The sequence below is a fragment of the Mytilus edulis genome, chromosome 2, assembly GCF_963676685.1.
Source record: "Mytilus edulis chromosome 2, xbMytEdul2.2, whole genome shotgun sequence".
Classification (NCBI taxonomy): Eukaryota; Metazoa; Mollusca; class Bivalvia; order Mytilida; family Mytilidae; genus Mytilus; species Mytilus edulis.
In genome coordinates this window covers 88,913,114-88,929,243 of record NC_092345.1, presented here as the reverse complement: position 1 = coordinate 88,929,243, position 16,130 = coordinate 88,913,114, and the positions used below count along the sequence as shown (strand labels likewise).

General features: G+C 30.9%; 1 protein-coding gene across 2 annotated transcripts in view; it reads left to right on the top strand.

Moving 5' to 3' along the window:
• Positions 1–2,811: 2,811 nt before the first annotated feature.
• LOC139513320 (uncharacterized) overlaps positions 2,812–16,130 on the top strand; it is a 30,682-nt gene continuing 17,363 nt past the window's right edge. Inside the window, exon 1 of one of the 2 annotated variants that reach the window (XM_071301712.1) lies at positions 2,812–2,916. The gene's annotated coding sequence lies outside the window, so the exon portion shown is untranslated. Of the gene's footprint in view, positions 2,917–10,373; positions 10,494–16,130 lie in introns of those variants that run through there. The other variant, XM_071301713.1, reaches the window with a different exon arrangement.

The window sequence follows — 16,130 nt, the reverse complement described above, 5'->3', positions numbered from 1 at the left end:
AAGTAAGAGATGCGAACGGGTTTTTTTTTCGCGCCTAAATCTAAATAGCTGTGAAATATATACCAAAATAGGTGAATATTTAGGACATTTCACGAACAGATCGTGCAGGTGTTTTATTACTAACAGGTAAGATGTTGTTGCAGAAAAAATATTCATTTCAACACAATTATTAAAGTTGTATAACGTAGAATAGGTTGTGTCATTCAGTTTCTTCATATTGAACAGAATTCCACTATGATGCTTTCATTATGCGAGTCATGTTTACTGTCGAATAATGATACTATTCCTACATTTTCACTGTAGAGCGATTCATTAGTATTGTATATGCGTAATAATTATATAAATACAGGTTAAACCATGCCGATACATATTGTTTAAAGATGTCAATCTTATTTACAAAGTTTGTATAAACAATTATACAAACTAAGCAATCAAGTCAACCAAAGTTTTGCTTTACATGCATTAGGAAATTAGATGTAAAGCCTTAATTTAGCCGACTTGCTCAAACAATAGATAGAGTAAGAGACGGATTTGATAAAATTTAACTTACGGAGGAAAGTTTGGTTTTAAAACACTCTAAATAAATTCAATAGAAATAACATTTATTTCAAATGCATTCCATTTTCAAAATTTCTTATGAATCGTATAGGGATCTTTATCCTTTTTTTTTTTATCCATTTCCATATCCTTGTTTTTTTTTATCCATTTCCATGACACTTCACCACTAATTACATACATCTTGATAAAGATTGAATCGTTGGTTTTCCCGTTTAAAAGGTTTTACACTGGGGCCCTTTATAACTTGCTGTTCGGTGTGAGCCAAGACTCCATGTTGAAGACCGTATTTTGACGTATAAAGGTATACTTTTATAAATTGTGACTCGTTTTGAGAGTTGTCTCATTGTCACATATGACATCTTATCTATCTGTGGCTCAACCCGAAACAAGACGGGATAAAAAGGGATAAAAAACACACTTTTTTAATATATTTATAATGGGCTTAATATGAGTCAGAAAAGAGTAGAATAGTGGGTCGCGTTGGGGTATAAGCGTGACGCGGAATTGACGATTTTTTTGTAAGCGTGACACGTGATAGTCAAATGACTGTGTCGTGAAAACGAGAAATAAAGTATAGCGGGACACGGAAAATTTCAAAAAATGAGAACTGCATAGTAGAAGCGGGATACGGGAATCTGATAAAGCAGTAAGCGGAATCAGGGATCAGACACCCCCCCCCCCCCAATGAAACCCCAGAATAAGATATTTTTTTTATCTTCATCCTATTGTTACAGTCATGCCTTCAATAACAAATGTATCCCATGCATGCATTTTTATAGACAAAAGACTTTATGGATATTTGGGGTTCTTTGACATGCTGAATCTAACCTTGTATCCAGTTTGGGGATTTTTACCAAGTTACCGAAATAGCCCACATAGAGGTCCAAAGGGTCTAAGATCATCAAACATGAATTGTAGCATGCATGTTGTGTACAATTACCCAAATGTGCATTGTTTGACCTCTGTGGTAGTATCCACTCGCGGATCTAGAAATTTTTATAAGTAGGGGTCCAATGACTACCTAAGAGGGGGCCCGCTCCAGTGATTCCATATAAAAGTAACCAAATGTTTTCCCAAAAAGGGGGTAACCCCCTGTCCCCCTAAATCCTCCTCTGGTATCGAGCTGTTCATTACGGATAACTTTTTTTTTTGTATCAAGGGTGCTCTACTTCACGTACCAATGCAAACAAAAAAGTTCGCCCACACCTAACATTTCATGTTTTAATGACTGTGGATAATTTATGTCACATACCGTTTCACCTTATACAGTTAAAATCATGCAAGCAACAATCGAGTCAAGAACACTTGTTCTACCAAAACTGTCTTTTTCAGAATATGGAAATTGAAGCAGTTGAGGGTACAACTGGGGAAAGTTAATCTTTTATAAACTTTTCTGTCACCATTGCGTTTCAAGATGCATATTTCTCTGTTCACAAGTGTATTTATTGCGTGGAAGATAACGTCCTCAAATGTACTCGTCTCTATTTTACACAGACTGCACTTAAACTCCGCAATATCAATCTTTGACTTCAAAAAAATACAGAAAAATCTTTTAATTTTTTTTTTAAATCAAGGAAAAACGTAATTTGAAGAATACAATATGACATTTTGAGAAGCGTTTTTGTTACAAGTTTGAAAAGCTATATATTTGATAAAGAATGAATGAGGAGTTTGTATTTCAATTTGAAAATACATTTATCATAAATTCTAAAGTCATCAACTAAGTTTTTTCATTTGTTTCAAGTGTATTTATCACATAATTCTACAATAAAAATTCCTCGCATCTTCGAAAATTCCACATCAGAAATGACTGCACTAACAGTGATAATTCATCGCATCTATAGTTAAAATGGATCGCTTTCGAAAATCGATATGCTATATTATGTTGCTTTTATAACACTTATTTGAACTTTGATGCTATGTTTGTACATAATAAAGACATATCACAATGAAAATATGTAAAAACTTTCCTTCAAATCAATTAATTTGGTATTTTCAAAACGTAAACAAATACAGTTTTCCCATGATCCTTTATTCTACAATAGACATACCCGCATATGACAGTGAAACGCACTTTATATACACTGATTGACAATACTGAATATGTATGTGGTACAATAACATCAACGGTGCCAATTATGTCGACCCATTTCCGAGAAAAATTAAAAAAATGTATTATTAGTTTTAACACATCAAAACAACGATTTAAATGACACATAAATTATTATCTATATCGATAGATCAGGTGAACTACAAAGTTCTAACAAAACATTAAAGTTTACCTTTTTTTTTGGCAAAGAATTATATGACAAGTATATAATTAGACGTTAAGTTTAAATGCAGATATGAAGTCTGAAGGTAGGTTGTTGCATCTTTATACTTGTATTATTTATATAATATCATTTCCATTCTCAATTTTATATTAAACGACTGAAATATATTCTATTCACACATATAGGTGTAATACCACCAAATCATGGAACGTCACATCCGGTTGCATACGAAAGTAGGCCTAAAAAAATATTCCCTTGAATTTGACAGTTGTAGAAAATTAACCCTGCATTTCAATGCACTTAAATTTTTCTGAGTCGTAAATATGTATGTTGGATGTCTGAAAGCATCATTCTCTTTTTATTTGATGGTCTTATAAAATATTTTGGAACGTTAAGGTTACGTAGTTACCAAAGCTTGTAACCAGTAAATAACAGTGTAAAAATTGGGTTGTTTACTTCCGGCGATGATTATTTTCTTATATGCAATGAAATGTAGTGTGAAATTTTCACTGTATCACTGGAAAGGATTAAACTTTACACATGCAAAGTATTTCTTTGGTTGAAATAAAGGTAAATACTGTACAATTTTTTTAAAAGTGCCAATTAAACAAAGACTAATAGGGAAAAATCAATGGTGGTATTACACCTATAGTATCATATTTATAAATTGATTTAAGATTATAAAACGATTTCATCTTATTGCGTTATCGTTGGAATTGTAGATATTATATTACAAAACTTCCATTTTCGTATTGCGCATAACATGCACCAGTCCACCCCTAGACAATAATACTTCGTATAACAAAGAACGGATTTGTTATACCTATAACGACACATTGCGAAACTAAAGCATGGAATATTTAAATCATTATTGTAATTGTAAGAAGAATAATCCGAAAATGGAATATTGTTTTTGTCGAATATCTTCGTTTTAATTGTATGAACGATTTAACTAAAATAATAATAAAAACAATGTTTTTTTTTAATTTTATGAATAGAAGATTACGTATCTATCAACTGAAAGTAAAGAAGTTTACATAGATACTATCGTTCAATTTTATTTTATATATTTGTAGACTTCATATCATTAACCTACAGTCAGATTGCGTGATGTTTTTCGTTTTGAAGTTACATTGTCAATTTCAGAATATGAAAGTTTATACGAACGCCCCTTTTCCAACTCTTCCTATGAAGGTATAAGACATTCTATTGAAAAATTAATCCAAAGACCTGTAATCATCAAATCATTGTAATGAAATTGTACAAAACAATGACAAACAATTTAAAAAAATAGTTTTTTCACAAGTTTTTTTTAGAATTAGCAATTTTAAGTGAAACAAATGCATTTAAAAAAATTTTAAAAATTTATTCATTTAACAACGTTTGGACGTATCAATGTTACCTTTTCAATTTTTTCGGTTAGTACGTATGTTATACGTGCAAATAAAATTTCGTAAAAATCTTAAATGCTGTCAAAACTATTTCGTGTATTTCGACTTGATATTAGAAATTTCAAATACTTTAACAATGAACAAACCTAAAGGGATGGGTATTTACCAACCAATGAATTTGAACTTTAAATAGCACACATTTTCTGCATAAAGAAATGTGTGTACCAAATCAGGAATAGGACAGTTGTTTCCTATATATTCTGATGTGTTTTTGCTTTTGATTTTTGCCATTTAATGATGAACTTTCCGATTTGAATTTGTTTTGGAGTTTCGGTCCAAATCAATTCCCTGTCTGCTTATGAATAGTGAAATAAAGTTTTAATTTTAAAGTTACATTGCGATTTCATAAAAAAAAATATATCATTGTATGATGACGTCAAATAAAAAAAAAGTATGACGGTATTTCATCGATTGTATAATGAAATAGCATTGAATGTTAAATTTGATGTACGCCTCTTTGTGTGATTCTTTGTTACGTTTTTGTTTTTTTATGATAACACAATGTTGAATGCTGTACCCCTATTGTTACATTTATACCTATTGTGCCTGTTTGTTTTGTTCACGCATCGTTGTCAACATAATGGAATATGATGCGACTGTCATACAAGTGAGAGATTTAGCTAGATATAAAACCAAAGTTCAATCCACCATTTTCTACATAAGGAAATGCTTGTGTCAAGTCCAGAATATGACAATTGCTATCTATTCGTTTGATGTGTTTCAGCTTTTGATTTTGCCATTTGACAAGGGATTTTACTGTTTTAATTGTCCTCGGAGTTCAGAATTATTAGGATTTTACCTTTTGCACAAAACTGATTCTATTATTCTACATTATACGTGATCATTCGTTATAATGTGATCTATTTGTGTTATTTATTTAGTTTGATTGTAAAACGAGAGGACTTGATTTCTAACCACTGTTATAGGAACTATATTTCTTTTTTCTTTATAAAATAAAAAATGTTTGTCAGTATTTATCTCTTGATAAAAATGAAATAAAGAAAGAACATTTTATTTTTATGTAGCGTCATTCAGACTCGTATTTCTGTAATTATGAAGGAGGGGGAATCCCAAGATTGTAGATTATGACTACCACTAACGTTTTCCATAATAACGCCAGATCTTTACTTGTAAGATAAGTTTTTTCTGTGATAAATACCATCTATTAAATTGATAGGTCCATTTTACAAACTGTAAGGGCTTCTTAGGAATGAACAAATTTGTACAATTACATTATACACAAAAACATTTAAATACTAATTTAAATGTAATAAAAGAGACGGGCATTGGGTTTATAACAGGTTTAAAAGTTCGTCAGATTAAATCTTTATGATTAAGTCTTTTGTCATGTAACATAAGAGTCGTGTTTAACATATGTTACATCCTATTGATAATTAATTATACAACACCAATTACATTTCTTTGTAATTAAAATCATTTGTCTATCAAATAAATGTTTATCGTAAATGAACTGATTGTATTTGTTGATAGTATGAAATTCAAAACAGTGTAGCTGTGGCCATTGATTGACCCATCAAAATCATCCATTGACTGGGACAATTTACGTGAACGTTTGTCTGTAACAACCACTGTTCATGACGTACCTACGATAGACATTTAAACTGTGGGGTCAACAAAGGTTTCTTAACGCCTTTAATTATAAAATAATTCGAAAAATTAATCAGGAATAACCTTTGTGTTTTGATTTATATAATTGATATAAATAAAAATATCGTGTTATTTCTGATTAATTTTTCGAATTACTTTATTTAGGTGTTGAGAACCTTTGGTGACCCCATAGTTTAAGTGTCTTTAAAAAGTACATAGTGAGCATTGGTCGTTACATACAAACGTTCACCTAAATTGTCCCAGTCAATGAATGATTTTATTGTGTCAATCAATGGCCACAGCTACACTGTTTTGAATTTCATACTAAATCATAAGATTTTGTATTCAAATAGGATATTATTTCTTATGGAGATTTATCTCTTTAAAATAGTAAAGCTAGTCGGCAGAGAACCTCACCTAACAAATTGCACCTATTTTGGCAGGTTTGTTTTCACCTAGATATATCCTTATTTACAATATTGTTACACCAATTTAATCTTGAATCCATCTTGAATCATAGAAAATGGGTTTGAACACACCGCAAAACGATCCATGGTTCAGTAATGAGGAGTTCCCAAATTACTTCCTTGCTTAAATTCACATCCTTTAAAATGATGTTTTGTTTATTTTCTTTACATATTTAAAACGATTTGGCATAAGTTCATGCTTACAATTCATTTTAAAGAAACGGGTGCTTGAAACATATTTTATTTGCTCATTTCTAAAAAATTACTTTTTGTGGACGTCACATGGTGATTAGGTCGACAATTGTATCTATTTCATATTTTTCCTTTTGTGCTACCTTTTCATTTCAAAAACTGTTGATTGCACTGTTGTATATGATATACCACAATTTAATATTTTGTATCTTAACTATTATGTCACCTCATTTTAGCATAATTTTATCTGTTCATTTTTGCATTTATTTCTTCTGCTACAATTTTCTTTATTTACATTGTTAGTTAAGAAGTCATCTTTTGATATTTTTAATATTGGTTGCATAGTTATTGTATTATTTTCATTTTCCTATTAACTTTGTTATACTGCCTCTATTCGTGAACGGATAGGTTTTCTTTTAAAGACCAAACAGCCTATTTATTTCTACCAGTGATTTTTCCTTAAAATTTTGTGTGAAGGTATTTCATGATTTGAGGAACAAAATATGATGAAAAAAATTGGGGGTCACCGACTTAGTTTTGTCGCTATAGCAACCTCAGTTTCGTGTTTTCCCGAATATTAACATATATTTGCTTCTTAATTAAACTCTCCAAAAAATCCTTTATATCAAACCTACAAGCATGATTCTTGTTTCACGTTAAACAGTAGATTTGTAGCTATCAAATACAGGTTCAAGAATTTAAGACTCATATTGTTTTGATCTTTAAAAATATGTTTTATTTCATTCCCGCCAAAAATAAAACGTAGAAATGAAAAACGTTTCCAGTATTAAAAAATATCTACCAGTGATTTCTACATAATAATTTCAAGAAGGAAAGTGCCATGTGCTCGTTCGTTTTGAAGAAAAGAGTTGTCTTTCTTCAGAACATTGCATCTGACGTCATAGTACAAACTTTCCTTGCTGGCGCACTATTTGAAAACAATCGCAAATTGGACGTTTGAAACCCACATTTAAATTTCCAAGACTAACAACCATATTCACCTACTTTATTATCCGGTAATACAAGAGATTAAATGCACGTGTCAGTATCAGATCTTATGATGTTGTTGCCTCACAATAATAACCTTCAGAAACCCCATCCGTCGGAATGGAAAATTGTTTGAAATAACCTTTCTCGCCGCTTTTGTTAGGAAAATCTGTTTTGTCCTCTGCCCCTCATAAGCAAAATTATTGAAAAAAAAAGAAATGAAAGATGGCACTGGCTAACTACAGAGTATTTGACTATATCAGACTATATAAGTGTGGTTTTTTTATCACGTCAATTTCAGAAGTTTGCCGTAACGAACTCATTTACTACTGTTGACAGACCGGCTATACAAAAGCATGGACGGACTTCTTTATACTATTTTATTTCCCGACTAAGACGAGCGTATAGAAATTATTCCATCTAGTTTGTGAACTCATTATTTCTGAATATTTAAGATATAAGGAAATCAAAATTTATAGGTATATTATATGATATTGATTCTAAAACGTTATACATCTATCATGAAATACAATCCCTGTTATTGCTACCTCACGTGTTTTGAATAAACCAGAGAGTAATATAAATTACAAAAAGTTTTAATTCAAAAATTAATTTAGAAATAATTTTCTGTTGAAAACTACAAAGTAAGATTTCTCAAATGGGATAAAATATTATAAATCTAAACTGCTAATTTTGGAAATAAAAAAAAAGTCAAAATTGTTGCCGGCATTGAAAATCGAAATTTGTTTTCAATCTTTCCGGTCATAGTTTTAGCTAAATGAAACGGGGGATTTTATGTTGGATATTATCCTTGGAAGCAATTGTTTTTGTCATATTAAGTTAAATTTATATGTTTTGCCTTACAGCTAATTTTCTAATGCATGTAGGGTGAAACTTTGGTTGGCTTCCTTGCTTTGTATGTATCAATGTTTATTCAAGCTTTGTAATTAATATTATCTTCATATATAGGTATGTAAACCTTATATGATATTTAAATTCAGTTGGACATTATCACAAAATATACAATTAAAGCTAGCAACTAACTAAAGTGTTGATCTACTTACAGTAGGAAATTAGCTGTACGATCAGTGGGATCAGGCGAAATGTTTACCATTACTTCTTAAGACAATTTAAAATGAAACAAATGACAAACGACAATGACCCTTTGTCATAATTATAAGATTTTGTCAAATAAGCAGTATAAATAAATTTTAAATTCATTGCAAGATCTGACATTATTTAACGATAATCATCCAGACATCAGTTACATGCATACGTTGCCAGTATGTCAAAACTTCTAGGAATAATTGTTTATCGGCCTGACCTTCTGAATACTCAATTTTTAAAAACTTTGAAAAATTGACATTAAAATTAAAAGGATCAAATCACAGGGAACATGTGTACTAAGTTTTAAGTTGATATGACTTCAACTTCATCTAAAACTACCTTGACCAAAAACTTTAACCTGAAGCGGGACAGACGGACGAACGGACGGGCCAGAAAACATAAAATGAACATAAAAACTATCACCTATCTAATAACCGGTACCCTGTACACAATTGAAAGAATAAAATCTACGCATGTGAAAGAATAAAAAAAGAAAAAGAAATGCAGATCGGTGCAAAAAAGTCGAGATCAAAATTTATATGTTATTGTTTTTATTAGAACGAATGTTAAATATAGTGTCTGTATCCATTTGTGTTAAATTTCCACAAGCTATCAGCTCGACGTCTGTTAATTCCTCTTTTCTTGGGAGACGTACTTTTTTAAAAGCGTGCACCATGTTGGAATCCGTGAAAAACGCGAAATAGGACGTTATACTTTGACGTTTTCTCATTGCTAGAAACAACGTCATAGAGCTTTTATGTCACTACCAAGTTGCGTTAGTTGATGCGCATAAACAATAGGCTGTTTGGTCTTTAAGTGCTAAATGAGGATATGGTTTAATTTCTATTTTACAATTAAGCTGTAAACGTACTGATTAACATACATATTCTATTATAAACTACAGTTTTGTAACTTTAATTCAATCTCAATTTAGATTTTTTGTGTTTTTAATGCCACTTTAAGCACCGCTTTTTGGGCTATTTATTGGCGGTCAGTTTTTATTGGTGGAGAAATCCGGAGTGCCAGAAGAAAACAGAAGACCTTTTAAAAATAGGAAAAGTGACAATCCTAGTCAATTAAGATTGGAGTCGAATGCACCCGCACGAGCGGGTTCGAATTCACAACCTCAGTGTTGAATGGCTAGTAGTTACAGTAGTAACTACTTAGACCACTCGTCCACCGTAGCCTCTACTTTTAATTTAAAATTTACCATACTATGTAGGTATAGAAAAATACTATATTCCAAAATATGTGTAAAACTGGTTAAACACAAATGTTAATTGTCAGGAACTGTAACGCTAATACATTTGTTTGTTAAAAAGTCCGTTTACAATATGATACTTCGACAAAACGCTTAAATCGTTCATTAATTCATTTATGAAAACAGTCTTTCACTACATTATTATTATTTGTGTTTTATAACAATATTGAATAACATTTAAAGGTAAACTACAATACATATAAATCAGTTTGAATGAGGATAATCTACTATTAATGAAATTGCCCATATAAAAATAAGTCTTTATTTCCTTAATTTATTCACTCCTTAATATTTTACATTTTTAAAGTCTATTACTTAAAATAAATTGTTTAACTAAAGGGAAGATATTTTCAGAATGCATATACAATGGCTCATACATTTTCTAAGAAAAACCGAAATAATAGTCCTCTTTACAAACAAAATTAAAATGACAAATAAGTGAGAAATTGTATTGATTTGTTATGGTCAGGTGATCGACGTAGGTTTTTTCTTACAATGCATCAACATTATACCTTTGTTAGTTTTGAAAAAGGTTTTGAATCCGTTTATATATAAGTACACAGTTAGACGACATGTTTAACCACTGAAGGTATGTTTTTGATTCTATGTACTTATTTATTCAATAGTCTTATATACAAGTAGTCATAATATATTGAATGGACACATGATAGTCTTCATTGAATAAGTATCATATAAAATTATCAATCTGCTAAGATAATCGTTGAAATTGTAGCAATCTAACATCAAATGAAATCTGTATCTAGAGAAATAACAGTTAACAGATGAATAATAAACTCATCATAGATACCAGGATTAAAATTTTATATTTACGCCAGACGCACGTTTCGTCTACTAAAGACTCATCAGTGACGCTCGAATCAAAACTTATTTTAAAAGGCCAAAGAAAGTACGAAGTTGAAGAGCACTGAGGGCCAAAATAATTTTCCCCTGACTACAACAAACTATTTATAAACCTGAATGCTTTATGCTGGGCTGGAGTTACCTGCGGAAACGAATCGCCCACCTGTTTATATTGAAAGTCTTAATGAGAAAAGATGGAAAACATTTTAAACCGAAAATTCAGAATGTTTGTTCAAAATAAGGATTAACCTATGAGAAAGTTCTATATAAAATAGCAAAATCAAGATCTCAACCAAATCAAACGAATGGAAAACAACTATTATGCTCCTGACTATGTACATTCATTTCAGTATATAGAAAATACCGGTAGTACAATAAACCTGGATTGGATTATTGTTCTTCTGTGTAATTGCATCAAATATTTTTAACTTTGATTTCCTCGGTCTTGTTTATATGGGGTTGGTGTTGTTTATTCTTTAGTTGTCTATGTTGTGTCATGTGTACTATTGTTTGTCTGTTTGTCATTTTCATTTTTAGCCATAGCGTTGTCGGTTTATTTTCGATTTATGAGTTTGATTGTCCCTCTGGTATCTTTCGTCCTTCTTTTATAAGTTTTCTATATTGCGGAATTTACTGTCAGGAATCCTTTTTTTCAAAACTTGCTGAATACACTGAAGAAAATAGATTTTTTCATATTTTGTATTTTTATTTTCATGTTGCTCAATTTTAGGATAATTTTTATGTCAATGTTCGCATTGAATTCATTTTTTTTATGCTTCACATACCGCTAGTCACATGGTAATATACCATTTTTACTTGAAAAGTATTTGTATTAATGTCTTTTATCCCCAACCGTTTTGAGATTGACATTTTTCGTGAAAGGACTTCATTTTTAGACTTATACCTCGTATTTACATTCACATTTATCTGAATACTTGAATCTAGACAAACGAGACGATTTTAATTTTGAAATTTTCCTCACTTTAGTAGAAATATAGAACCTACACCTGCATATGGGATATACATTTCCCATCTCATTCGGTATTCAAGAGCTTGCAGCTCCAACTCAGATTTTGTAAAACGTCACCAGTGTCTGAGTAGAAAGTTGATGAACCAGGGGTATGTCAGAGAACGCCTTGGCCTTCTAACAAAAAAAAAATCATTGGAAGGTACCAAGATCTTATTGATAAATATTCCATCTAACAATCACAAATAATACACGGTGGTCTTGAAAATAAAGATTATGGGTGTTGATGTTTTATTCAACTTAATAACGTGTTATAGTATTCTTTTAATTGTTTTTGATGAATTTTACTTTTACTGTTTAATCTTTGTTGTCGATATACATTTGACGTGACTCTGTACTTTACCATACCGTCATTGTGCAATTGTTCTATGATAATTTTTGTATTCTTGTCTTTCCTTTTTCTTATATGCTTTGTATATATTTCTTTTTGTGTTTTTTGATACATATGACGTTGCTCTGTTCATCCCGTCATAAAGTTATTGTGCTATTGTAAATTTCTGTATTCTTGTCTTTCAATTTTGCTAATGTGATTGATCTGAATGCCTGCTTGTGCTTGTTTGTTACATACTGGTTATGTGTTTATAGTGATTAAGGTTATAACACAATGTTGACTGCTGTATCCCATCTTTTTACACGATTGCCTATTATGTCTGTTTGCTTTGTTCACAAATCGTTGTCAATATAATAAAATTTGTTGCAACTGTCGTACAAGTGAGAGAGGTTTAGCTAGCTATAAAACTACCTTTATCTGCATAAGAAAATGTCTCTTCCAAGTCAGGAATGTGACAGTTGTTCTCCATTCGTTTGATGTGTTTGAGCTTTTGATTTTGTCATTTGATTAGGGACTTTTCATTTCGAATTTTCCTCGGAGTTCAGTATTTTTGTGATTTTCCTTTTTTCAGGTTGACGAGATGTACAAAAGTTAAATTGGATTTTACAAACAAAGCGCTAAATGGGGGTATCACCACCTCAATAGTATGATATGATTTATAACTAATCTTTTTAGTGTGTCGTTTTTAGATTTAGAAATCATCCAAAAACTTCAACTCCCTCAGCATACTTGGCTTAATATGTATTTTGCTATTATATTTAGGTATTTTTAGGTCATATAGATCTTAAATTGTTTCGGTTTTTATACACCCTCGCGTTCAAATGACTGACTTTGACATTTCTTGACGAGCTAAACTCAGGAAAGCACTTCGGATGTATATAATATATTAAATGCTGTATTCATTTTTAAACTTACATTTTGAATTTCAGTGTGAATTTGTATATGTGTATGTTTTTATAATCATACTTGATTTTTGATGTAAGAATTTAAAATTGGAAAATAATATTACAATCACAAATAAGCACAGAACTAATTAAAACAAAATTGTAAAGTAAAACGAACATTACACGCACTTTTTTGTTCACAAAACGCTTAAACAGTAATCTATTTCTACTTTTAAAAGGCCCTTAATAACATTGTCATTTGTTAAATATCAAAATTGAAATATGTAAAAAGTAAAATCACAAAAATACTGAACTTAGAGGAAGATCAATTGGGAAAGTCCATAATCACATGGCAAAATCAAATAACAAAACGCATCAAAAACGAATGGACAAAAACTGTCATATTCCTGACTTGGTACAGGCATTTTCAAATGTAACATAATGTAAGTCGTGTAAAAACACATATATTAGTTTAGATAAAAATATTGCGAATGAAATCATCTTACAGAAATAAATATTCTCTGAAAAATCCAGCCATCATGGAAAAGAACATAAAAACATTTTTGTTATTGAGTGTAAACTTAGAAAAAACCACATTGCAAAAAATGATTTATTTTTATAAAGGACGTATCTTATGCGTCATGTAGAGAGACTACCACGTTTTTGGAACATCGAATAGCCATAACGATAACTCTAGGAGTATACTTTGTTTAGGCAAACAATTGTTTGCATTCTTATTTTACGTCTTTCATTCTGGTTGACAACTACCTTGCTGAAAGGAACTTTTATATTTATTGATAATTTGTATTTGTCCTAAACTTGCGTGCAATATTCAAAAAGGAACATTGATCAAACAGTATTCAAGCAATTCAATTTTTAAATATTATAAGGACTACTGCAAGGTGTAGGTCATCATCATGTCACACCAGGGACTATGAAATTAAATTAATTCAAAAAAAGATCATAAGTATTTGGAAATTGTTTGGTTCTTAACCATAAAATGTTTAATACATTAATCTTAAACATTTAGTAAAAGTTATAATTACAAAATTTCATTTGTGCCTGTGTATTCAGATTTAAATGCACCCTTTCAGACATTTATAAATGCGACTTGGTATACTTTTACATGAAATATGTATCACTGATAACTATGTTGAATTTGTCGCAGTTATAAGCGTGTCCTTCTTTCTTCGTTTATTCGAAAGCAACTAATCACAGGTTAATTAATGAATTGTCTGTAATAGTTATCCCACGAGAACGCGGTTTGTCAGTGTAAGATCACCCCGATTGCCGGAGGCCAGAGGGTGATCTTACACTCACACACCAAGTCCGAGTGGGATAACTATTTTATCCCAGCTGATTAAGATTAGACGAAAAACCATTTACAATTCATAAAATCTAGTTTAGAACGCCACACAACCATTATAATATACTTTAAATATTACTGTATAATGAATACCTTTATGACCCACCGAACACGATGAATAGATATAAACCCACCCGCCCCACTGGTTAATCGGCCCACACTAGATCGCCACTTTATAAAAGAATAGACCCACACTTGTTAACCGACTCATTCCACTTTTGGAAAAAGTGTAAAATCAAATTAAACAATCAATCTGACAACTTACTTTTTAACGAAAAGGGTTCAAACCCCACTGAGTAAAGGTCTACCAACTCGCCCCACTTATAAAAAAATCTTTCTTCTTTTAAGTATGTAAAATACCTGATAGTTGGTATCCAGTCGTCCTGGTGTGTCATGTGTCATGGGTTGATAGGCTAAAGGTCTTGAGTTCGAATCCCAGCATAAACACTGGATTTTTTCTACGTAAATTTTAATAGATAGTCTTTTCCGTATAATTAATTATAAGTTTTATAGTGGATTTGACATTCCCGCCAAAATGTTAAAGAACAAAGGAAAGCATGCAAAACAAGAACTCAAACTGGGGTGATCTGGTAGGGGTGTCCTGTTAGAAGAAAAGAGCTGGGATGTACCGAACAATATAACGGGTGCCAAAATTGGAGTAGGTGGTACTTGCCATGTCTGACCACCAATTCACCCTAGTTTGTTATTGACATTTAGTTGTCAATTATGAGTGTACCATGTAGGGAGATGAAATGTTTTCATATATTATAACTTTAGTTGGTCATGGATTTTTCTGTCACTCGTGCCTTCAATATTGGCTCCTTGATGTCTTTTCCATATTTTTCTATTTTAGGAAGACACTTATGTTGCTATACTAATGGAAGTATATTGTTTAAACTTTACTAAGAAAAAATGGACAATATAGTTTTTCTTGTAACACTTATGGAACAAGTTTTTTAAAAATATTTTAAATGACAAATAAACAAGGCCTTGTATTGATGTGATATGGTCTGGTGATCGAGGAAGGTTTTCTTCACAAGCTTCAAACGTTTACCTTTGTTGTTTTCGGCGAATTTGTATACTAGTATACATTAGTATAGAAAGGCGAGATTTACAGTATTGAAGTTTGAAGGTTTGTTGTGGCTACTTTTACATGTTTCATTTATCAGTATTTATTAAGAAATTGAATCGTCTTAGTTAACACATGTACAATCCTTTCTTTATAAATATAGCAAAGATAGTAATACCAATAAAAACAGAATTCAAAGATCTAACTGCAGTGTTGAACAGTGTTAGAATAAATGTATTTAAAGGATCAACAAGTTAACCAAAATTGATTTTTAATTTCCGGTAAATTACATTTTAATGAATATAAGGATGTTTGATATAAGTTTTTTCAGGTATATACTAAACTTCAAAAAAGAAATCTTGATATCTATGGAAGAATTTAGTAAAAGGTTTTCCCAGTTATAAAAATAAACCAAAAGGAGCAAAAATAGTATCTTTTGTCACATTTTAGTGTAGAGTTTCACGTGTAAAACTAAACTAAAATAATTAAATCAAGGAATGGACAGTTATCACCGTTTTAATATGATGTATTTAAAGTAAGTTACTTTGGGTAAATTTCGGCAGTATTTTTTAGAACACTATTGATTTTTTAACGAAATTTATTATCAAGATATCGGAAAGTGTTGTTGAATGACACAATTAAGAAACTAAGGTTTCAACTCCCTCAGGTAAAGGTTTCAACTCCCACA